The following is a 22,854-nucleotide window of genomic DNA, read 5'->3' on the forward strand; positions in this document are numbered from 1 at the left end:
ACACCCCACCAAGGGCACCCGTGACACGACTTCCTCCCCCTCACCCCAGGGCTCCACCACCTCCTAGGAACAACCCAGGCTGGGGACCAAGACTTCGACCCTGGCCCTGGGGACAGTCCAGACCCAAACTCCAGCGAGGACCACAGAAGTCAGCTTATGCAGCTCATGACCTACAGCCTAAGGGCTCCTTTTCCTTCTCTTTTTGATTTTTTTTTTGAACAGGACCCTCCTTGGAGCGTGCAGTGCTGTTTGAACCTGGAAGGGAAGATCCTGTCTCACATCAGACCCTCTCGTGGGCCCCTGGTCCACCTGTGGCTCATGGCCTGCTCTGCGCGCTCGTCCCTGGGCCGCCCTCCGGCAGGCAGGCTTCTGCTCTGCTCTGCTGCATTCCGACCTGGCCGTGCCGTAGCCCTCCCTTCCAGCTCCCGAGTCTTCAGGACACCCAGGGGAGACGCTGTCCTCTGACCACTCGGAAAGCAGGAGCTCTTCCCTCTCCCTGGGCAGACCATCAGCTGCTCCACATTCAGCCCGTGTACACGCCCTCGCCCAGCTCACGCTGCTCCTGCAGGGTGCTCCGTGTGCCGGCCCTCTGCCCTCCCCGGAACACTGTCAACACACCTCACGGCACGGCTTCTCTGCCTCCCAGCTCCGTGTGGGCGTTTGTGCCACCTGCGGCCTGCAGGCCAGCATGGCCCCGCATCAGCTGCTGGGGCTGACACCCTCTCTGTTCCTCCCCTCCATCTGCCCAGACACAGTGCTCTACGAAGTCCGAACCCAGCTCACACTTGGCAGAGGACACAGGCGACGCCCACAGCCCCACTCAGAAAGCCCACCCCACATCCTGTTCCACGGAGAGGCTGAAGCCAGGGGCCGGGAACCAGGACTCCTTGTGAAGGACGGGGCCACAGCCCGCACTGCTTCTGGGTAGAGGAGTCCAGGACGCAGGAAGAGCCCTGGATTCGCCCTCCGACGGCTGCCAGGATGCAGCCCTGCTGTCCAGTGAGCGCCGATGAGGACGCTGCAGACGTCCAGAATGATTGACCAAAACGGTTTCGAAATCTCCAGACCAAGGACCATTAATCTGAAAATGTCTCCAAGTCTATTTGATTTCAGTAGAAAGAAAAGACTCCTTTGGAAATGGATAGTGACGGCAGAGTTCAGAGATAAGAGACTGGCTCTGACAGGAGGAGTCCTCAGCGCAGCCAGGGAAGCCCCCTCTGGTGCGCCTGGTCCTTAAGACGGTCAGGAGAACCCGTCCCCTCCCGCTCCCCCACACCCTCCTTGGGAGCAGCCGACATGCTGCAGAGCTGCTGTGGGAGGCAGGACCCAGGGACGAGGACGAGCTGGCGGAGGCCGCGGGTGAGCAGCAGGGAGAGAAGCATCAGGACGGACCAACCAGGAGGACCCTGGACACGAGATCAGTGCCTTCCCGCCACTCTCGTTGCCGCCTTACATGCAAGGGGGCAATGTGACAAGGACAAAAGCACCGCGGTGACTCCAAGGAGCCCAGTGTGCAGAGTGGTGCACGACCCTGGGGAGGAAAGCCCTGGGGTTGGTGTGCTCACACACCTGTGTATCCACCACCAGACGCAGCAATGCTCGTTCGAAGGACAAGCGGACAAGGTCAGGGGAAGTGCTGCTTCGACTCCCCCGTGAGTGGGCAGAGGAATTAGGACTGATTTATGAATGTATTTTCACCATTTGCTTGAAAATCCGTAATGTCTGTGCAGCCTGGCAGGAAAAAAAGGTGAGGCCCGCGAAGGAGTTCTCCTGCTCCACTTCATTGTAAAGTTACCCCATGCTACCTGCTCTAATCCCCGGAAAACAAATTAAATCCTCACTAAGCTGACTTTAAATCAATAGTTTCATTTAAGAATAGTGTGACTTAATAAAAATAAAAAACTAACTGGTCCAGCCAATTTAAGAGGGAAATAAATCATTGCCCAAAGAAAAATAGCAGATTTGACTTGTATATGGGCCCCAGCTCCGCTGCGGGGGGAGACTTCGTCTAAATTAACTCTGGCTGCGAGTGACACTTGTCCACCCTGCTCAGCCTGCTTCCCTCGGCGCCCTGCGAGCAAGGACGCAGTGCTCAGCCTGGACTGTGGGAGAATCACCACCAGCAGAAGACGCTGTGCTGTGGAAGCCCCTCGCAGCCCACCGTCCAGGGTCACATGAAGGACCAAGAAACACTCAGCCACAGCAGACCAGAGCCTCGAGGCGATGAGTGGATGGCAAGCACAGTCAGCACCTCGCATTGGCAAATATCCTGGAAGACATGTCAGGCTTTGGGCGGCTTTTGTCTTTGCAATATATAAGAGGCATAGCTGCCCTCTTATGAAAAGCAGAGGTATCTAGGAAAAAAGATGAAGAATTGATTCACTCTGGAGGCCCAGCAGCTCTGCAGGTGAGGACCGACGGGATGGCTACACCAGGATGCTAGGCCAGAACTTCATCCCGTCTAGCCGAGCACCTCCTGATCAGTCATGTGAATCAGATGTAACAATACCTACATCTGGTGCCACCTGCTCAACACATTTCTGCATGCACTGTGGATGCATGGCTTTGACCAGGACACATCAACATCAGTGTGATCGTCGCCACTAGGGTGTTCAAAAGAAATTGTTTTAAATATTTATTTTTTAGTTGTAGTTTTTATTTATTTTTATGTGGTGCCAGGATCGAACCGAGGGCCTCACACATGCTAGGCGAGCACTCTACTGCTGAGCCACAACCCCAGCCCCTAGGGTGTTCAAAATTTTAAAAATTATAAGATGTAAATGCTAGTCACTCACTGATTCTCATCACCAAAGGTCTTCACATATCCCTATGACACTAACACATAAGAAGCAATGTGAGATTTAAAACAACGGAGCCTGGCTGGGCCACCATGAACTGTTCCTCACACAGTCCCTCTTGGGGACAAAGTTAAATTTAATTTGTTGGCCAGAAAAGTGTCTGACCAGATAACTAGAAGAACTGGCCTGAAGGCAGCGTGTCTGGTGGGAGCTCTGCCTCAACGTGGCGCCCGTGTTGACAGTCCTGTGTGGTCCGTCTAGTACGTGAGGGCCCGGCCTCCATTTATCACCTGTAGAGTAGGTGCTGATACCTGCCCAGTTTACACAGTTCCTAGGCAGCCCCACCTGGGCAATGGACGGAGCCTTGCCAGGCCACACACACAGGCCAAGGAGGCCTGGCCTCCCTTCTGTCCAAAGCCCCACGAGCAAACTACTTCCAAAGTAGGAATGCTGGCTTTCTGTGGCATTGAAGTTCACCTTTCCAGTGAGGTGGGATGACCACTCACCCACCACACAGACCAAAGCACTTCCTGTCTCAGATGCTCCCAGCTGCACCCACTCCAAATTATGCCTCTGGTCAGGACGTGGGTGAGGGTCTCAAGGCATCTGGAGGGAATTTTCTCAACTTGTCTAATTTGAGCGGTCAGCAGAGCCGTGGCTATTTAATGATGTCAATCTTGGCTCAGCAGCAGGCAAGTGACCATGCAAGTGAGCAGTACAAACTGACCATGTGCGCTTCGCAGTAAATCAGAGAGCTTTGCTCTTCTGGGAAGTCGTCTATGCTTTCAGTGCCACTCACGTGAAGACCCGCATGGCTTGCAGGCAGCTCCAGCAGCTCTGCCTTAGAAAGTGCTTTGAGTTCACTTCTGAATGATCCTCACTTTCCTGGGAGGGAGGTGGACATCTAACAAATAGAGTAGCCAAGCTGGAGGGAGGCGCTGGCCAGATCGCAGGTGGACGTGGTCACTTCACCAGTGGGCAGGTTCCTCACCTCTTCTTGCAATTCCCAGAAAGTCTTCCATGTGTACAGAGCCCCCGACAGCCCCACACAGGCCGGAAACTTCAGTACAAGAACAGCTACAGAGGAAGGTACCTGTCTCCAGCTCTGATTCCACTATGCTGAACCACTGCAGGAGGACACTCCAACCTCAGTGCCCCCTCCTCCTTCCAGAAGCCTTGCCTTGCTCTGAGCCTATCGGCCCAGAGTCTCAGAACACGCCCCAAAGGTCAGGAGGTCTTCCTGCTGCCCGACTCCTCTTAGCAAGCAAGCCAAGCACGTCTGTGCCTGCCCAAGTCAGCAGGTCTTTGGTGCCCCACGCTCCCTCTGCTCTGCCCACAGATGGAGGAAGCAGGTCTGTGGAGCTTGTCCCAGGTTCCTGACGATGAGGATTCCGGGGCGTTTGTGAAACTCACAGACCTGGAGGTACCTGCCCTGGAGATTCAGTGAGTGGGGCACAGGACTCTGTACGGTCAGTGAGGGTTCAAGAGACAATCAGCAAAACTGACTGCAGGCCACTGTGGTGACCTGGTCTCCATTGGGCCTGGTGAGTGATTCGGCACGATCTCTGTCACATTTGGGCCACCACAGAGTGCTGGAACACATGGATTCAGCACGCAGGACCCCAGTCCTCAGACACCACAGAGCATCCATCCGGGCAGGACTGCCGGCCCTTCAGCCCATGGCTCACACGTGCCCATCAGCACAGGCCAGCAGGAGCCTCCTGGCCCCTTCACAGCAGCCTCTTAGGAGGCCACCGATGAGGAATGTCAGGAGCGAGAGGCCCACAGAGTCCCCTGCGCACCCAGCCACCAGGGAGCTCCACACTGCAACGCTCAAGAACTCCAGCCGCCATTTGCCAGATGCCAGGCCTCCAGGGAGGGACAGATTCACGAGGAGGAACCAGCCAGTGTGGGAAGGGATCACAGCAAGAGGTTTCCAACCTAGTTGCTTAGCCAGGCCCGAGGTGGCCACTGGGGCTACTGGTTCTGACTGTCTGTGCCGGCAGTTCCAGCAGGAAGTGACCAGGTGGGGCAGGAAACACCACAGCTTTTGTTCTGCTCCTCTCCATCTGCAAGGAGGAGTCTCCCAACCAGCAGAGAGATGCAGAGGCCGCAGCCAGGAGCCCGGGCCTTCCATGCCTTGGGTGCTCCTTCCCCAGCCTGGGAGAGGCCCCAGGGAGAGGCCCCAGGGAGAGGCCACGGCAGGCCGCTCAGGGCAGCAGCCTGAAGGGGGCGAGCGGTGGCGCCCATGGCTTCCCACTGGGGCGGATGCACTTCCTACCGTGTCTGCTTCATATTCTGGGCCTCACACTTTCTTTGTGAAATGATTTTAAAAGCCTCAGGATCCACTGTGTAAAAAAATCAAATGATTAAAATATTTATTGAAACACAAACAACAACAGCAGAAACCCATACAGACAGCATCTGGGCTTCCCGTCTCCCTTGGGGCCCTTACAGCGGCTGGGCCTGCTGCTCCGGAGCCAGCACCAGGCCGGCCCCTCCCTCCCTCCACCTGCTCCACTCGGAGGCTGGGGCGTGTGGACCTGCCCAGCTCAGGTGCTCTGAACCCTGGGCAGACAGGCACGTCCTGGGCCCCTCACACGGTGTAGGGGCGTCCCTGCCCGCCCAGAGGCCTCACCTCTGTGGACCCTGTGCTGCTGCCCCGCAGTCCTGACTCATGAGGCCACCCTCATCTTTATACTAAAATTGAAGCCACAGAGCTCCAGTGACTCTTCCAAGAGCCTCTGGGAACCAGCAGCTGGTAAAGGCCTGAGTCAGCTGTGATGACCTTGGGCAGGCTACAGGTGAAACCACCTGGCCCAGGGACTGTCCAGGGACACATGTGTTTCCTCCGTTTTCAGGACAGTTGTAGTGATGGCTATTTCTGTCTTGTAATTCTCGGCATATAAGGGACTCCCCAGGAAGTGTTCATTTCTTTGACACTAAAACTGAAGTAGCTCACGCCCCCGCTGCATGTGGAACCCTGTGCCACTGTTGACGCCACACCCTGCTCTGTCTAGTCCAGGCATCAGTCCATCCACCCATGGGTTATTCACACGACAAGGAAAAAGAGAGAGGTCAAGACAGAGAAACACCAGGAACACATAAGGCAGAGCCCCCCAAGGAGGCGGTGAGGAGCTGGACCTCAGACCGGCACACGCCAGCAGCCTTCAGCAGGGCGGGAAGCGCCTTCGGGAGCCCCAGGCTCCTCCAGCAAGGTAGGCAGAGGGGCCCCGGAACTGGGCCTGGTCCCGCCTGAGGAGCCCGCAGCTCAGTGCCTGGAACTTCTGAGCTTTCAAGTGATACTCACACCAAACTGGGCCGATTTTGTTTTCTGAGTGACAAAAAGCACAGGAAGAGCGCATACAACAAGATCTCTGAAACATTACTAATGGGTCACCGTCACGCATATGGGGCCACTTCCAAGAACATCTCCAGGGAACTTCTGTTGAAAAATGTCCGAGGGCTGGGGATGTGGCTCAAGTGGTAGCGCGCTCGATCCTCAGCACCACATACCAACAAAGATGTTGTGTCCGCCGAGAACTAAAAAATATTAAAAATTCTCTCTCTCTCTCTCTCTCTCTCTCCCCTCTCTCACTCTCTCTTTAAAAAAAAAAAAGAAAAAAGAAAAAGAAAAAAAAAGAAAAATGTCCGAACACGTGGAGATCTATGAAAACAGTGGTTACAAAAGTGGCACAGCGCTTGCCTAACATGTGTGAGGCAATCCTTAGCGCTGATAATTCTGTGAACAGTTTGGGACGAGATATGATCCACGATCATGTTCACACTTGGCTCTGAGCTTCCAGGCAATCAAGCCGAAGAGAGAACCCTGCTACTTCCCAAAGTACAATTCTCAAGAAAGAAAACCCCTTTTTATTAATGTGAAGTTCCATGTTTGACTTATCTGGTAGCTACGTAATACAAAAGACATCATTAATAGCACTAAACAACATTTTCTTAGAATATAAAAAAAATGCTGATTATTTGGCCACATCCTTTAAGACAAAGTAAAACCACTTTTATTTGTTTTACAAAGCCCAAAATTGGCATATATTGAAAGATTCTTACACTGCAAAAATGCATACAAAAGTAGTGATTTTCTTTTCTATTACAAAATTCTAAGTATAAGCTTATTGAAGATATTCTTAAGGAGTCTTTGCTCCTACAGGAGCTCAGAAACTCATTGAGGCCTGACCCCTGCCATAGCCTCCCTCTGCAGCAGCGTCCACCCCAGGTTCCAGCGAGGCCCAGGTGGGAGGCATTTCCAGACAGCCCAGACCTTACTGCCCAGGGAGGTTCCCTGTGTGCACTGCCCATGTGGCACCACGGACACACAGCTCTCCAGCATGTGACAGGTGTCCAGAGCCACCGAGGAGCTGCCACTGAGCTGCCTGCTTTAAAGGGGCTAAATGAACATTTCATGTTGTATGTATTTTACCACACACACACACACACACAAACAGCCTGAGTGATAACAGCAATTGTAGAAAGTTCACAGAGAATCTGCAAAGGAACGCAAATTTGTATTAAGATGTTGCCAGATCCGGCTCAGTTTTTATTGGTTCATTAATAATATTTTTTAAAAAACAGCTTGGAGTGCCTTTAGAGTCACTCAAGTGATGCAAATGTAGGATCTGTTCTCCTTCCTGTGAAGAGGAGTTTCTTAAGAAGAGGTTGTAAAACTTTGCTCTCAGCCTCTCTCCCCATGGTGGTGGCCACGTCTTAGCGTCCAGAGTGACCTCCTGCACCTGGCGTCCAGTGTTGTCACTGCACCTTCCCCTCCTCCAGGTCGCAGGCAGACAGCGCGTGGGTTCCATGTCCCATAGCACGTGTACCAGAAGTCTGATGCGGAGTGTAAGTAGGAGGCTGACTACTTCCAGACCCAAGCTGCAGGAATACCTCCGTGGAATACGGGCCAATGAGGGCAGACCCAGAGTCCGACAGACACACAGCTAGGCCTCAGGATTCCAGAAAGCAAACACTTCAGTAAAAACACAGGTCATGCTGGGGCCGGGCTCAGTGGCAGAGCGCTTGCCTAACGTGTGTGAGGCAATCCTTAGCACTGCATAAGAATAAATAAGTAAAATAAATTTAAAAACACACACAAGGTAACACTCACAGCAAGTGAGTGCACTAGAGAAATCCCATGGCTTCTTAGTCTACCCACAGTGGCAAATAAGCCCAGAGATTTAGCAGAACTTCATGTTTGAGAGTCACCTTTAGATCCTTCATGCTATGAGCAGAGGTTTTCTCCTCTGATCAAGTAGATGCTTATCATTTGAAAATCACAACCCATCTCTACATGGAATGCACCTAACAAATAAGAGGCGGGGGAGGAGGCCAGAGTGTTAGGGAGACGGCAGTTCCTGGAACTTCTCTTGCCCCAGACAATGGTGTCATTGTCACAACAGGTGGTCAGTTGTGGTAAGAATGCATTTAACTTGGGAGAGAAAGTCAGCTCTACTTTTCTCCGTGGCAACAGACGTTCCCCAGCCCGTCGGGGCAAATGTGATCACCCTGAGATGGAGCTTTCTCGGGGAAGAGACTTTGGCTGTGGGACACAAAGAAGTAAGTCGATGCTAAACAACTCCTGGGAGCCGTCTCAGCCTCCCAGCTAGCCCGGACCTCTCAAAAGGTACAGCAGAGGTCATCTGGAAAACACAGCGTTCTCAACAGGCCTGGAAGAGTAAGTCCCCTCCACAAGATCAAAGATTTGCAAATCAGGGTTCCGGGGCCATAGCACTGTCCGCAGGAGCTGCCGCTTCCTGGTTGTCCCTGAGCATTGTGGGCATTTAGATATAAGTCACTGGCATCCCCTCTCCCCTACATGATAACCCAAACTGTCTATGGAAATCCCCAAACACGTGCCCTGCTGAGAACCTCTGCCTGCCTCAGTTCCAGGAAGCCCTCTTGGCTTTGACCCCAGACTCCAGCCAGTGCCTGTCGCTTTGCTAGATGAGCCAGTGAGGCTGAGCTCTGCCGCCCTTCGGCCTCGGGTAGAGGGGAGGGGAAGACATCCATCGCAAGCCTTCATGGGCTCTCCAGCAGCAGCTCTTGGGAATGGACCTAGGTGTCCTGGTTCCAGGCTCCTCGGGTTTCCTGGGCAGGAAGGCCCACGTGCTCAGACCCTGCTTATGAACAACCGTTTCATCCCCCTTGGGAGCAAAGCCTCCAGCTTTCGGAGGACAGCAGATAGGTTGCTTAATGATCATGGGACGTTGTGGCCCTGATCTTTAACATAAAATATACATGACTACCCCAGGCTGGGTTACTTCTCCTGGTCTCAGTAGCCTCTCTCCTCCTAAAGTAACTTACAGGAATCCTGCTCTCATCGCAGGGCGGGGTGGTTTCCCCTGGCCTCACTTCACGGAGACGCTGATCAAAAGCCCAAACAAGGGCCCATAAATCGCTGGCCTCCTCGCAGGCTCCTGGAGTTCTGGGTCCCATGTGGTCCATCAAGGGGTCACTTGGTGAGAGCCAAGCTGTCGCTTTTTTAATTTCCTCTCCTCCTTCCTTTATTCTCAGAGATGCCACATCTTTAAATAAAGGCAAAGCACAGCTTTATGGGGAATTTCATTTTGAATAAAATGTTTTTGAGTTTTAAAAAGAAAAAAGAGCAGGAAGGGAGAAGAAAAGGCCCCTTTCTCCCGACGACTTGCCTGGACTCCCTGGCTCCCATAACCGGCAGCTTCCCGCGCACTCTGTGCCCTGTGACCACTGGTCACTTTCACACAAGCAGTCCACATAGCGAAGCCCAGGAGCAGGCACAGGGCTCCTGGACGGCTCTTCCTGTGCCTTGCTGCAGAGAGGCAGCTTTTGTGAGTTGCTCTTTCCCCATTTGCTGACTGGCTCTTCACTGATCCATCCTGCTGTGCTGGCCTTTGTGTGAGCAGCCCATTTCTGCAGGTGGTCATTTCCTTCCCGTCTCCCAATGACCCCCTCCCCTCTGGGTCTCCATTCAGCTCCCTCACAGACAGGTGGGCCATGGTGTGGGGATCGTCCCATGCCCTGATGGCTCACCAGCTTCGCTCCCGAAGCCCAGCCACACGTTCTCCTGACAGACAAGCTCTACCTTCAGTCCCCTTCTGTCTATGACGTCCCCAGTGGCTTCATTTGAAGGGGAGCTCACTAGGTCCTCTCGTTTCCGAGCTCCTTCGTGCTTTGGGCTGGATCGAGACAGACCAGTGAAGAGCTTGCAGTGCCTTCTGGAAGAGGACACTGATTCTAGTACACAGGTTGACCGCTCACGCGTGCCTGCGTCTTGTGTCGTTGGGGAAGAACTTCCCTGAGGACCAGGGTTGTGTGAGCTTCTTTCTGCTCTGTTACGGTGCTGTGTAGCTCCATCACTGCGTCTGTCTTCTGAGACTGGGATGTGGATGATAACAGCTCTCATCCTGGTCTGCATTAGCCTCATGAAGGACAGTAGCTCCTAGGTGAGTTTGCCCCGGTGTGTGTGGCTTTAACTCACATTCAGGATGGTGAGGAAGAGACTCTCTGGCAGGTGTCAGCACGGGAGGGGGCTTCTGTCTGCAGAGCACACGGGGAGTTCCTCGCCCACTGCTCACGTACCTTCACCAGTGTGCACACCTTAGGTGGAGAGAATACGAGACCAGCCTGAATTAAAGTGCAAGAGAGCAGTTAGGTGGTCAGGAGGCGTCTGAACCAAGATGTGACACAGAGCTGGGGCTGGGGGACCACAGAAAGCCCACCCGAGACGCCGTCAGTGCTAGGGACCCTCTGGTCCACCCGGCTGCTGTTTTCTCAAGGATTCGAGGACTCATCCCAGGTCTGAAAGTGTCTCGCAGCTCCCAGGAGAATCCAGAAACCAGGAGGTTTGCGCCGGCCTGCCGAAGCCTGCAGACCAACTGCCCGCGGCCAAGGATGGGTCCAGGCCCCACAGAGTGCAGGTGGTCCTGGATGCCCCACCGTGGACAAGAGCACACACTCCCTCCCGTCAGGAGGCTGGCCCAGTGCAGGCTTCCAGTGTCAAAATTAGAACAAAGTCCCCACTGTGAGGCCAGGGAGGACCACATGGGGGAGTGCCCAGGCCACTGGCCAGGCCGGGAGGACTCAGCAGAGGCCAGGGCCCTGCTCCCACTCCCTCAGCAGCACCACAGAGGCCTCCTCCTCCTCCTCTCGGGGTTCAAGTGGGGAACGCAGGCTCCGCCCACCCAGATGCAGGCATCCCCATCTGCCTTCTCCGCCAACGTGGTGACAGAGGGGGCTGCGGACACAGACGAGGAGTCAGTCCTGAGCCTCCAGCACAGTCCACAAGGTGCCCAGGTTTCAGTCAGTAGTCCCTCCTCATAGCAACCCGGAAAACCTCAGTTTCAGTAAGAAAACACCGTGGAGAGACACCAACACGGAGATGATGGAGGTGCCATGAAAATATCAGCAGTGACGATCACCCTGGAGAAACAAAGAGCGTCTCAGCAAAACAGTAGAAGCTGCTAAGAGACTGAATGGAAATGCTAGAACCGAAGAGAATAACCTGGGCTTTATTGCAGACGGGGAACGAGAGGGGAATCCGTGAACTATAGGACGAACAAGAAGACTGTCCCGAGAACAGCGCAGGCTGCCTGGAACGGCAAACGGCCTGCCGGGGACTGCGCACAGCACTGCTGACCCGAGGGCCTGGGAGGGAGCACTGAGGGCTGAGCACAGGAGTGGTCAAACACACAAGAGAACACCCCGTCCTGGGAGAGGCACAGACCTCCAGATGCAGGACGAGCCAGGCCACAGTCAAGCTCTGAAAACTAAAGTGAAAATCTTGAAGAAGCGAGAGTGAGAGGCAGTTACCTGAAGAGGAAAGCAACGAGAGGGATGGCAAAATCCAGAAGGAGCGGCCACCTTTGTCACGTTCTGAAAGAGCAGAACCCAACCTGCGAATCCCCTCCCAACCACACAGGAGAAACCAAAGACCTCCACGTGAAGCAGTGCAAGAAGACATTGTGGCCAGCAAGAAGACACTGTGGCCAGCAGACCCCCCCAAAACACATGGCCAGAGGCAGTGCTCGAAACAGAGACCCTGAATGCATGGTCCCGGAACTCAGGAAGCAAGAAGAGCGTTGGAAGAGCACACCAGGCACAGCAGGACTCAACGCCCCCCTCCTGAGGTCCGAGTCGCGGTTCACTGTTGAGGTAAAGCACTGCCTGGTGTGTTGTCCAGCACCAAGAGGGCGTGCTCGGTGACTCTGCTATAAACAGGAGAGGACGGAGGGGCTGACAGAAGGTACACAGTGCTTCCACTTCACTCAGACCAGTGGGAGGACACCAGTGGGCTCTGAACGGAGTGTCCTGTGATTCCTAGGCCAACCCCTAAGAGAGCTGGACAGAGATGGGCTCAAAACTGCCACCGACACAGCGAAACTGAGTTCTGAGAACTGCCGGAGTTGCCCGTGGAGAAGGAGGAGAGAGACCACACACAGGTGAAGGACTGACTGCCCGGACGCCATGACAATCACATTCCCCAGTCACCACGGAGACTTCGGCCTCCTGTGACAGCACAGAGCACCTTCCACAGAGTGACAGAAGCCAGACGTCTAAAGGCAATCCTGTGACTGCACTTACCCGTGGGCCCTCAGACAGTCTAACTCACAGGGGGAGGGAGTAGGACCCGTTCCCACTGCTGGGAGGGGACACAGGGTGATGGTCAAAGGCAACGGGTCCACTAAGCAGGAGCAGGGGCCCCACGTGCAGCGCAGAGCCTGTGGCCACTGGTGCTGCGTCCTGCACTTGGACTTCACAGACAGCCTCGGTCCTAGAGGGACCCTACCCTAAAAATGGTGCTGCTACCGAGTGGTGCAGGGAGTTCAGGAGGTGGAGGGTGGGCGATGGCCTCGGGTGGTGCTGGTTTTGCAGGTACTTACCTCCAGGTCACATGTGACATGGCTTTTTATATCTCAGCCATCCCCGTACAGTTGTGTAAGACACAGACACACTTCCAGAGTGGACAGACTGTGTGCCCAAGGACACCCTGTCAACAACAAGCTCAGACCCCAGGAATCAACAGGGCTGGCTGAGGTGGAGGGAGGGGAAGACTCGCCTCTCAAACACAGCAAGGACACAGGCAAGGCTGCCTCAGGGTCACACCGGGTGGACCTCAGGGTGAGGACGGGGGCAGGGCCAGCAGGTGTGCGTATGTGGTGAGGAGCAGACACGCAAGAGAGCGGCACAAGCCCCGAGCTGGGCGCACCAAGCCCAGAGTGCAGGTCAGGAAGCAGGACTGCAGGGCCCAGGCAGAGACACAGACCCAAAGCACAGCCGAGACCCCTCACTCCCCTCAGAACGGACACAGAGAGCGGCAGAAAGTCAGTGCCCACTCAGAGGGCCGCAAAGCCACAGCACTCAGGAGCACCCGCCCACCAACCACAGAACAAACGTCCTCTCCAGGGGCACCTGCCAGGGGGACCACATGCTGCACCACAAAATAAACCCGCCATTCCCGGAGAATCCCATCCCCCCGTGTGAGCTCTGACACACTCAGACCACCAGAAGGTAACGTCAGATTGGAAATCAGTCAGCACAAAAGTAACAACAGAGTCTCCAAACACTTAGAAACAAATGAAAAATAATTCTGAATGATCCATGGGTCAAAGAGACCTTTCAAAAGAACTTTAAAAATACACTAAACCAAATGAAAATGAAAATACAACACATCAAAACAGGTATGTTGCAGCTAAAGCAGTGAGAAGAGAAAAAATGTCTAACACCAGATGCTCATTTAAGAAACAGGGAATTCTCAAATCCATCTCCGGGCCGTGTCAAGAAGCTAAACCCCGACAGCAAGGGAACCGGCATCAAGCAGAGGATAGAAAACAAAGAGGAGCAGAGAGTGATGAGCTCTAGTACAGAGAGCAATGGACAGAGTCAACGGAACAATGAAGCAGCTCCTTGAAAAGATCAAGGAAAATGACAAACTTCTAGCACAATTGAAATAAAAAAGAGGAATCGTTCATCGTACAACACTAACGTCAGGTGCACAGCAGAGCAATTATGGCCCCCACCAGATGCCATCTGCTGGCACCTGATCTTGGACTTCCCCGTCAGAACTGTCACAGATTTCTCTGGTTACCCAGTTGGTGCTATTTGTTACAGAAGCATGCAGATGATGACCCACCTATTAGCAGGCTAGTGAGCAGAGATTCTGTGAGTTTATCAATTGATACAGAAAGACATTTCACAAATTTCAACAAACACACTTGTGATCAAAACTCACAGAAAACTAGAAATGTGGGAAGGGATTTTCTCAACATGATAAAGAACACTTACAAACCCCACAAGCCATCATACCTCATGTCAGAATCCCAGGTGCTTTAGACTAGGGACAGAGGGACGATGCTGGGTCTCACCCCTGCTTTCTTCCTCCTGGTGCCCAAAGCTAGAGCAGCACAGCAGACAAGAAAACCAAGTGCAGGCAGATCAGAAAAGGAAAAATAAAACCACCCTGACTTGCAGATTCTCCTAGGAATCCCTGATGTCAACAGAAAAGAACAAAAATTGAGGCGCTCAGGAAGGTCCACGGGAGATGAGCAGCTGTGGTGAGCCGTTTCTGCGGACTGTGGTCGCCATTACAAGATGGCGCTGGCTCCGCTGTGGTCTGTAACAAACAACTCCTTATTTGGGAGAGTTGGCGCATGGTTTTTTAACACCCTATGAGAAAGCTCCACGTGGCAGCTTCGCATTGGGGCTTGAGATGCTTTATTAAGGCTGGGAGAGGCATCCGAAAGAAGAAGAAGAAATATCAAGGACCTGAATAAACGGCTGAAAGAAGATTCCTGTTGTTGCGTCTTCCTTGCGGGCAAGGGGGTCGCGACAAGCAGCGACCAGGAATGAGCTGCTGTCCTGGGTGGGAGCGAAGAACATGTGGAAACAAGGACACAATGCACCGATAAGGGTTCAGAATGAAGCCCAGGAGTTCATTTCAAGATGAAATACTTGAGGGTAAATAGAACAAAAGACGAGAACTTGTACACTGAGCACTAAGAAGGCCGTGGGAATCTGATGGGCTTCTCAGCAAGGGGGAGACATGGTGCTCGTGGAACCAGGACTGGACCCAAGGGGCCCACGCCTCCAGACTGATCCACACAGCTAACCCACTATCAGGATCCCAGCAAAACTCCTGCAAATATACAAAGATGATTCTACCACTTCTATGGAGCGGTGCACACCTGGAAGGTCTGGAAGAGCCGTGAAGATAAGGAGAAGGAAATTATTTTAAAAGGTACTAGACCTAGTCTCTAGCTGCACTAATGGAAGCTGCGTGGGGCAGACAGGGTAGACACAGGAAAACACAGCAAGACCAGCACTGCCCTCACAAGCCCGGCCAACAGAGAGGAGAAAGAAATTGAAGGGACGAGGAACAGTCTCTTCTATCCATTGGCCAAAAATGAGCTGCAGTCTCAATCTCACTCCCTACCGGGAACTAACTCAAGTGCCATGTGTTAAAATGTACCTGAAAAACGACAGAACTTTTCTTAGGAGAAAATCTTCTAGAGTTTTATAGGAGGTCCCAGACATGATGTCCACACCACAAAAGATGAATTTCCATCAACTGGACTTGAATAAAATTTATCTACAAAAGATGAAAAGACAAACTCTAGACAAGGAGAACACACTGGAAAATAGGTCCAGCCCACAAGGGAGGCATCTTGAGCAAAGAATTCCTCGGCCTTCAAGGCAGGGCTAGGACCCGTCTCCTGTCCATCTTGAGCCAAAGACATGGCGTAGTGAAGATGCATTCGATGCACCTGCCCTGCAGGACCTCGGATCCTGCCCTAGCCCACCTCTAACATGTCCAGAACACTTCCAGGGCCCTGCAGCTACGCATCATGTAACCCAACCCGCTTTACAATAAAGCCTTCAACCTCTCAGGTGCTGGCTGGAGCACAGCGCCTGCCAGGCTCAGTACTGGCCAATGTCCTCAGGATGGCCCGGGAGGCTGGGAGCGGCAGCTCAAGTCGCACAGCTGGCTCAGGACAAGACAAGATCCAAGACTTCAAGTCCAGTTTCCACTGGATGAACAGCACAGTAAAGTCAGTGATCAACTCTACATCAACCATGGTACATCAGGACCATCTATATAAAGAACTCTCCAAACTCCACCCAGGACTAAGAAACAATCCCAGTGGACGACAGGCAAAACACATTGACACATGTCACCAAATAAGGATCTGGATGTCAATTAAGTACCTGGAAGATGTTCCCATCACCAGCCACTGACACAGGCCACCAGGACTATGAAGAGACATTACTTCTACAACAGGCAAAACAATAATCAGTGAAAACCCCGAACACTGGAGACAACGGGGGAATCGGCTTGCTCACCTACTGTAAAGTGGAACACACATTGGCAGTTTCTTAAAAAAACACACCTACACTTACCATCTGCTCCAGCTTTACACTCCTGAGCATTATTCCAGAGATACTAAAACTTATGTCCACACAGAAGCCCATACATGGTTATTCACAGTGACTTTATTTTCACTAACCAAGAACTGGAGACCACGGAAACATCCCTCAGAGGACAAACAAATTTGGGGCAGCCCTCCCAGGGAATAGTCCTCTGCTAGGAAGAAGCACAAACCACTCATACACACAACCTGGTGGCTCTCAAGGGCAACGTGCTGAAAAAAAGAAGCCTATTGCCGAAGCCCACGTGCTGAACCACACCTCTTTGTAACTCGCCAAAATGATGAGATTCCAGAGCTGACTCATGGTGGCCAGATTGGGGATGGGCGGGGAGGGATAGAAAGGATCCTATAAAGGTAGTTCTGAGAAGTCCTGGAGGCGAGGGGGTGGTTGGGCATTTCAGCTGTGGTGGTGCCTACAGGAATCTGCAGGATAATCCACACCACAAGGCCATACCCCCACAGCATGCCCACTCCCGTTTCCTGCCTTTGACGACATGAGGTGACCACTCAGGGGAACTGCATGGAGGGCCTCCTCCCGGGGGCTTTTATGGCCTCTCTGTAACCTGTGAGCCAACAATTATTTCAAAACAAAAGTGTCTTTAAAGTCACTCTAGCTTTTAATGGCATCCATGTGGTCAAAAACCAAAGAGCACATGAAAGTATAGAGTGAAGCTGAAGCTTCCGTTCCTGCAAGCCCTGCCCAGACCCGCTCCCCGACATAGCCCCAACAAACACAGGCTGTCCGTGTTGGGGTGGCCCTGTTGCAGCCACGGCCTGACACACACACTCTTAAGAATTCAACCAGGGGCTCCCGTGGAACCTGCCTGCGGTGCAGGTCTCACCGACTCTTTATTCCTATGTCCCCAGGTAAAGGACATTAGTGCAGGGGCCACGCCCTCAGCCCAGGAGCCACAACTGCACACCTGACCTTAAGGCCCCTTGCAACCCGCCAGGGCAAGGGCACCCCTGCAGGCAGGGCAGGACTGGGTGGTGCGGGGCTGCCTTCCTCAGTAGACACCAGGTACCTCTCACTCCTTACCACCGGGCTCCTAATTATTGTATTTCTCATTGCAGCTTAATAAGTTTCCCCACTGTTGTGACACCTGACAGGCTCTGCCTATGCTGGTGGATGATCCAAAATTTGAACAATTCATTGTTGACTGTAACAAATACCTGTCAATTTTAGACTGACAATTTCTACTTATGTTAAATTGCAGGAAAAAAAAGATAAAACACCCCCTCTTATGGCATTATGAAAAGAAAGGAAATATTTGATATGTGCTTTTATAGGTTTGAACAAAACCTAAAGCTTTAGCATTCACAGTTAAAAAAGAAAGAAACGAGGAAGAAAGAGCAGAACAGGGCAGCCTTGCCTTGCACTGGGTGGTAGCTACATCACGGGGCTGTCTTCCCAAGTGCACCCATGTCTACACACGTCTACAGGTGCGTTTTAGACCTTGCTACCAATAAAGGGAGTTAGGAAAATGTTTCTGTCTCCAAAAGTCTACCTCTCAAAATGAGCCCCATTGTTAGGGGTTTGGACATTTTAATCATTTCCTTGAACATTGTGGGTGTGCGGCAGATCCCCTCCTCCACGGGAAAGCCCCACGCACATTCTCTTGATGGCATTGGGGTTCCTGAGTTCCTTTCATTACGTTGTTGCTTATTATGTCCAACACGAGCTAATGCTGCACTAAAACTATTGAAAGGCCACACCACCTTCTCCACCTCAGAGCAAGGGAAGAGAAAAGAGACCAACAAGGAGGAACTTGTTGGGCCCAAAACTCCTAGGAGCACATTTAAAGCTTAAAGTGAGGAGCAAGATGAGATATTACCAGAGGCTAGAAAGAATACATGTCAAACATGGATGAGAAATACCCTGGAAAACATACACCCAAAAAGTAAGCAAGGAATTAGATACCCACAGTGCAGGACTGAGAGGTAAACCTGGTGGCCACTGTGCGGAACCCCACACCTGCCCCTCCGTCCAGCCCGTGAGCTCACCTAGGCGCCATGTCTCTGGAGCCAGAGCCCAGTGCTGAGAAGCATTCTTTTTTTTTTTTTCTTAAAGAGAGAGTGAGAGAGGGAGAGAGAGAGGGGGAGAGAGAGAGAGAGAGAGAGAGAGAGAGAGAGAGAGAGAGAATTTTTAATATTTATTTTTTAATTTTCGGTGGACACAACATCTTTCTTTGTATGTGGTGCTGAGGATCGAACCTGGGCCGCACGCATCCCAGGCGAGCACGGTACCACTCGAGCCACATCCCCAGCCCTGAGAAGCACTCTTACACACAGCACCAAAATCAGGGCAAGCCCTGGAGGGGAGACGGACAGCGGTCTCCACCAACACTTCTCTGTTTTGCACCAGCAATCTAGGCCAAGTCACCTACCACATGTTCACTAATGGCACACCTGACACCCCACCTCTGAGAAGACCCACACATGGAGGAACGCTGTGGGCAGTGTCCTTGCAGGCCACTAGATCAACACTGCAGGCTGACCCAAGTCTACAGAGGAAAAACAAGATCCAAAGAAGTCACCTCCCAACACCAGTCCTAGTGAAGTCACAGGAAGAAAGGCCCCTAAGGCAGTGACCTCCTTGCATGACAGCATGTGGTGACTCTCCCTTGATGGAGACAGAGACATCTGCAAGATCCTAGGAGGGTCTTATTTCTTGAAAGGAGAGTGAAGCCTTCAAGCCTGCTGGCCCACCCCAGACCAGACATGCTGGGGAGTGGGCTGGGAGCAAGGACCCCAGAGAGCCTGGGGCGGGGGGGGGGGGGGCAGGAGTTCTAAAACAGATTTCAAAGCACTCAGAGTTATTATTTTCTTTTCATATCCCTGCCTCCTTCTTGGACTCTGGGTCCTGTTCAAATGTTAGTTTTACTGGAGTGTTTTATCGAGGCCAAATTAACACCCCGACGGGAATTAATGCTCACCTTTGTTCTGCAAGCCTGCTCCCAGCCCGCAGTTAGGTGTTGAACACATTTTAACACTCAAGGACATTTCACACCAGAAAAAGGCATCAATTTACCCTGAGGCCTGAGCCTCAAGCCTGTAGCCCTGGCCCACGCTGGCTCCAGATGCCGCCGGTGGCCTCCCCTCTCCTGCTCGGGCTGTCCCCGCGTGGCACTCTCAGCACGGGACACTTCTGGAGGATGGGCGTCTTTAGCATAATGCTCCAGTCTCCCCAGCATGTTACCTCCCTTTATGTTTAGCCCCAAGACAGGAAGAGGAAAATAAATCTTGTTCCCTGCGGGTTGTCAGTCCCCGCGTCCCGGGGCCTTCAGTCTAGGTCTCCGGGCGCACCGTGCCAAGTACACTGCGGCTGAATACGGGTTCTATTTCATCTTGGCAGAAGCTCGGGCTTTCCACACACAAATTAACATGGTTTCGTCTCGTTTTGACACCGTAATGTCTTTTCCATACACCTGCTCTGACGTGTTCATGAAATCATTGCACCCCAATCAACTGAGGGGGGAATCAGCCTGGTTATGCAAACACGCCGGAAAGTGTAGGCTACTTTTCATGCCCGGGTCTCTCCTGCCAGGGCTGGCTTGGAAAGATAAATTCACCCTGCAACTCAAAATAGGAACATTTGATTTTACAATCCCGCTATTTATGGTATGCATTGTGCAAAATAGTAGCCATCTTGGCTAAAAGGATAACTCTTAAAGTAAATCAAATTTAGGATTTTATAGGAAATATCCCCATCTTCTCATGTTTCAGCATTTTAAAATCATAAAAAAATACTCTGTCTGGTCACTGTTACATTTCAAATAGTAGTTATGGTTGTTGTGATTAATGTAAATGATAATATTCTGTGTTTTTTAAATGCTTTCACGTACCTCTTGCCACTTAAGGTCCAATAAATCCCAGTATGAATACTTTTATTATAGACTGAAATTTACAGGCAGAATCTGAACCTCAAAGATGTTGCCCAGGAAGTCTGTGGCACCAGGTCTCATTAGTGGGAGAGAAGGAAGGAAGGAGGCCAGGACTTCAGCCCTGCACTAGCAGACCACTGCCCCACAGCGCACACGGGGCAGACATGTCCTTAGTGATGTGTGCATGTGCCCCTGTTTCTCACTGCCCCCGAGACAACTTCCTAAATCCTGCCGGTTTTATCTTATTTTTTAATCACCAGTTTCATTTTGTGATCCAAAGAGTAACTAGCCTAGATCATCTATGTGTCGGCCTTGCCCAGGTATCTGAAGGCTTAGAATGGCCCACTTTTGGTCATTTGTCTAATAAGTGGCCACAGGACAGCACAGCATAAAAAGGGCTTTCTGCCTCAAGTCTCAAACTACAGCGCCCTCTAGGTGTGTTGTGCCCAAAATTCTAGGATTTGCTGATAAAGAAAGAAAACGTGAAACAAACAGATATTGTTTTCATCTGTGTAGAATAGGAGAAATGTTTGGTTTGCAGTGCGGAAATGTGCACTCACCAATCTGAAAGTGAGGCTGCTCTGTCTGAAATGCCCAAGAGCAGACCACTTCCACCTGCCCTCGTCCACATCAGGAGCTCTCGCCCTACAAGACCCGAGCCTAATGCTGCTTCCTCTATTAACTCTTCTAAAGGTCATTAACAAGACCAATGCTTAATAACCTTTTATGCCTTCATGTTCTCGGAACCCATCAAACTACCATAATTCACAACACAATTCAGTGATTTCTATGTTAGTGTCAATTTCTCCCCTAATCCACTCCCAAAATTTACCCTGTAAAACCCTCAAAGGCAGGAATAGTGCAATTTTCATTTCTCCAGTGATTGGCACACAGAAAACCTGTTACATGGACACATTTGGTGGACATCTGCCAAAAAGAAATCTCCCCCTTTCACTTCCTAATGATGGCCTTAGATATTTTCTACGCAGGTAAGAAGCTCAACAAAGCTGACTTCTGGGTCCAGTTTCAAGAACCAGTGGGACCCCTGACCAATCACCATCCCCCTTTCCTACCAATGTGACACGTCCTCCCCTTCACAGGCCACTGACCTTGCGGAGCCGTCACCTCCTCTCACCTCTGGTGACTCTGAGAAGCACACACTGGACAGAAGGAATGATACTTTGGTGGAAGTAAATGGCTGATTCTTCCTAAAGTTGGCCATAAATAGGATGCTTTTCTTCAGATGTCAGACCTTTTTTTTAAATTGGGGGTGTTAAAAATGAAGTGTTTGAGCCACTGAGTATCTTCATTCTTCTTCTGAGCTCCAGTGAGGCAGTTTTCTGGGGCCAGGGCTGGTGGTTGAGGCGCAGGAGGACCCTCTGCACAGCTCTCAGACACACGGCAGGACACTGGCTTTGCAGCTCCCCACCTGCCCTGGCAACATGGCATGGTGCTTTCTCAGAAAAAGCCCCAGGGCTGGCCACGTGCTCCCTGGTCCTCAGCCGTTGGGGACTCACTGTGCAGAGGTGTGTGGAGGGAAAGCAGGCCTCCAAAGCACAGGGCAGCGGATCCTAAGGACCCCACGCTGGGAGCATTTGGGTCCCAGTCACTGGTTTTTCCCCCAAAGTGGATCTGATAAAGCAACCATGTCCCCAAAGCCCCTGACCATGTACTCGGAGGGGTCCTACCCCAGTGAAAGGGGCAGAGCCAATTTCTAAGAAAAGAGAGGACTGCCGAGCACAGTGGCACATGCCTCTGTCCCAGCTGTGGAGGCTGATGCAGGAGGATCAAGGTCAAGGTCAGCCTGGTCAACTTAGTGAGACCCTGTGTCAAAATAAAAAGGAGCCGGGATGTGGCTGTGGTAGAGTGCCCCTGAGTTCAACCCCCAATCTCTCTCTCTCTCTCTCTCTCTCTCTCTCTCTCTCTCTCTCTCACACACACACACACACACACACACACAGGAAACACCCTCTCCCCAAGTAAAAGCACGGTAACATAGTCACCAAGGGACACGGAGAGCGGTAAAACCTCCCCCCACTCCAGCTCACCAAGCGTGGCCCAGGTGGGTCTCGTCTCTGCTTGGGCTTCCATTTCCGCATGTCTGAGAGCTGGATTGGCTTTCTAACTCCAGTGGGCGGGCCAGGGGTGACACTGGGCTTTTGGTGACGGAGCACCTCTGCACAAGTGCTCCTGAGACATGGCACAGACACCGACTGGCTGGTGGGCCCCAGTGGGGCTGAAGCCGGGACGCCAGGGTGCAGCCGAGCCCGGTGCACCTGAGGGACACTCTGGAGCCAGCTCTGCCTCAGGGCTCCGCCGCTGGCCTCTCACCCTGCCCACCTCACAGGGCTGGCTCCCATCAGCCAGTACTTAGGGAAGATCTAATAAAGGGGCTGAAGTGGGAGCAGTGCTAATGGCTGTCCTGCGCCCTGCTGAGCAGGAAGTTCTCACAAACCCATCTGGCGCACTTCCCCCCCGACTTCCTGTCAGGCGTCCCAGAGAGAGCACACGTGTCCTTCCCTCTGGTTTCCATCTGTGCAAAACCTCATCAGTCTGTTTACCGGGAATCACAAGCATGGGACAGGCGCGGTGGCATGGGACAGGCGCGGCGGCATGGGACAGGCGCGGCGGCATGGGACAGGCGCAGTGGCACGTGCATGCTGGCTTGGGTCAGCCTGCTTGTGCTGAATTCCCCCAATAGAGGAGAGGCTTACTCCTGGGTCCTCTCCCCAGCCCCTGTTTGCTCATAGGTTCCCCACG

The 22,854-nt window shown here is 52.4% G+C and overlaps 2 long non-coding RNA genes across 4 annotated transcripts in view; both read right to left on the bottom strand.

Annotated features, from left to right (window-relative positions):
* The window catches only part of LOC308631691, a 38,860-nt gene extending 16,345 nt beyond the window's left edge, over positions 1-22,515 (bottom strand). For all 3 annotated transcript variants that reach the window (XR_014018302.1, XR_014018303.1, XR_014018304.1), the window contains exon 1: positions 22,143-22,515. This is a non-coding gene — a long non-coding RNA (uncharacterized lncRNA). The remainder of the gene's footprint in view (positions 1-22,142) is intronic.
* Positions 6,800-9,902, bottom strand: LOC308631692. Its single transcript, XR_014018305.1, has 3 exons — positions 9,114-9,902; positions 8,016-8,111; positions 6,800-7,860 (listed from the first exon to the last, which is right to left on the bottom strand). It is a non-coding gene; the product is annotated as an uncharacterized lncRNA (long non-coding RNA).
* Positions 22,516-22,854: the final 339 nt, after the last annotated feature.

Source organism: Spermophilus citellus (assembly GCF_964194105.1).
Source record: "Spermophilus citellus genome assembly, chromosome: 12".
Classification (NCBI taxonomy): Eukaryota; Metazoa; Chordata; class Mammalia; order Rodentia; family Sciuridae; genus Spermophilus; species Spermophilus citellus.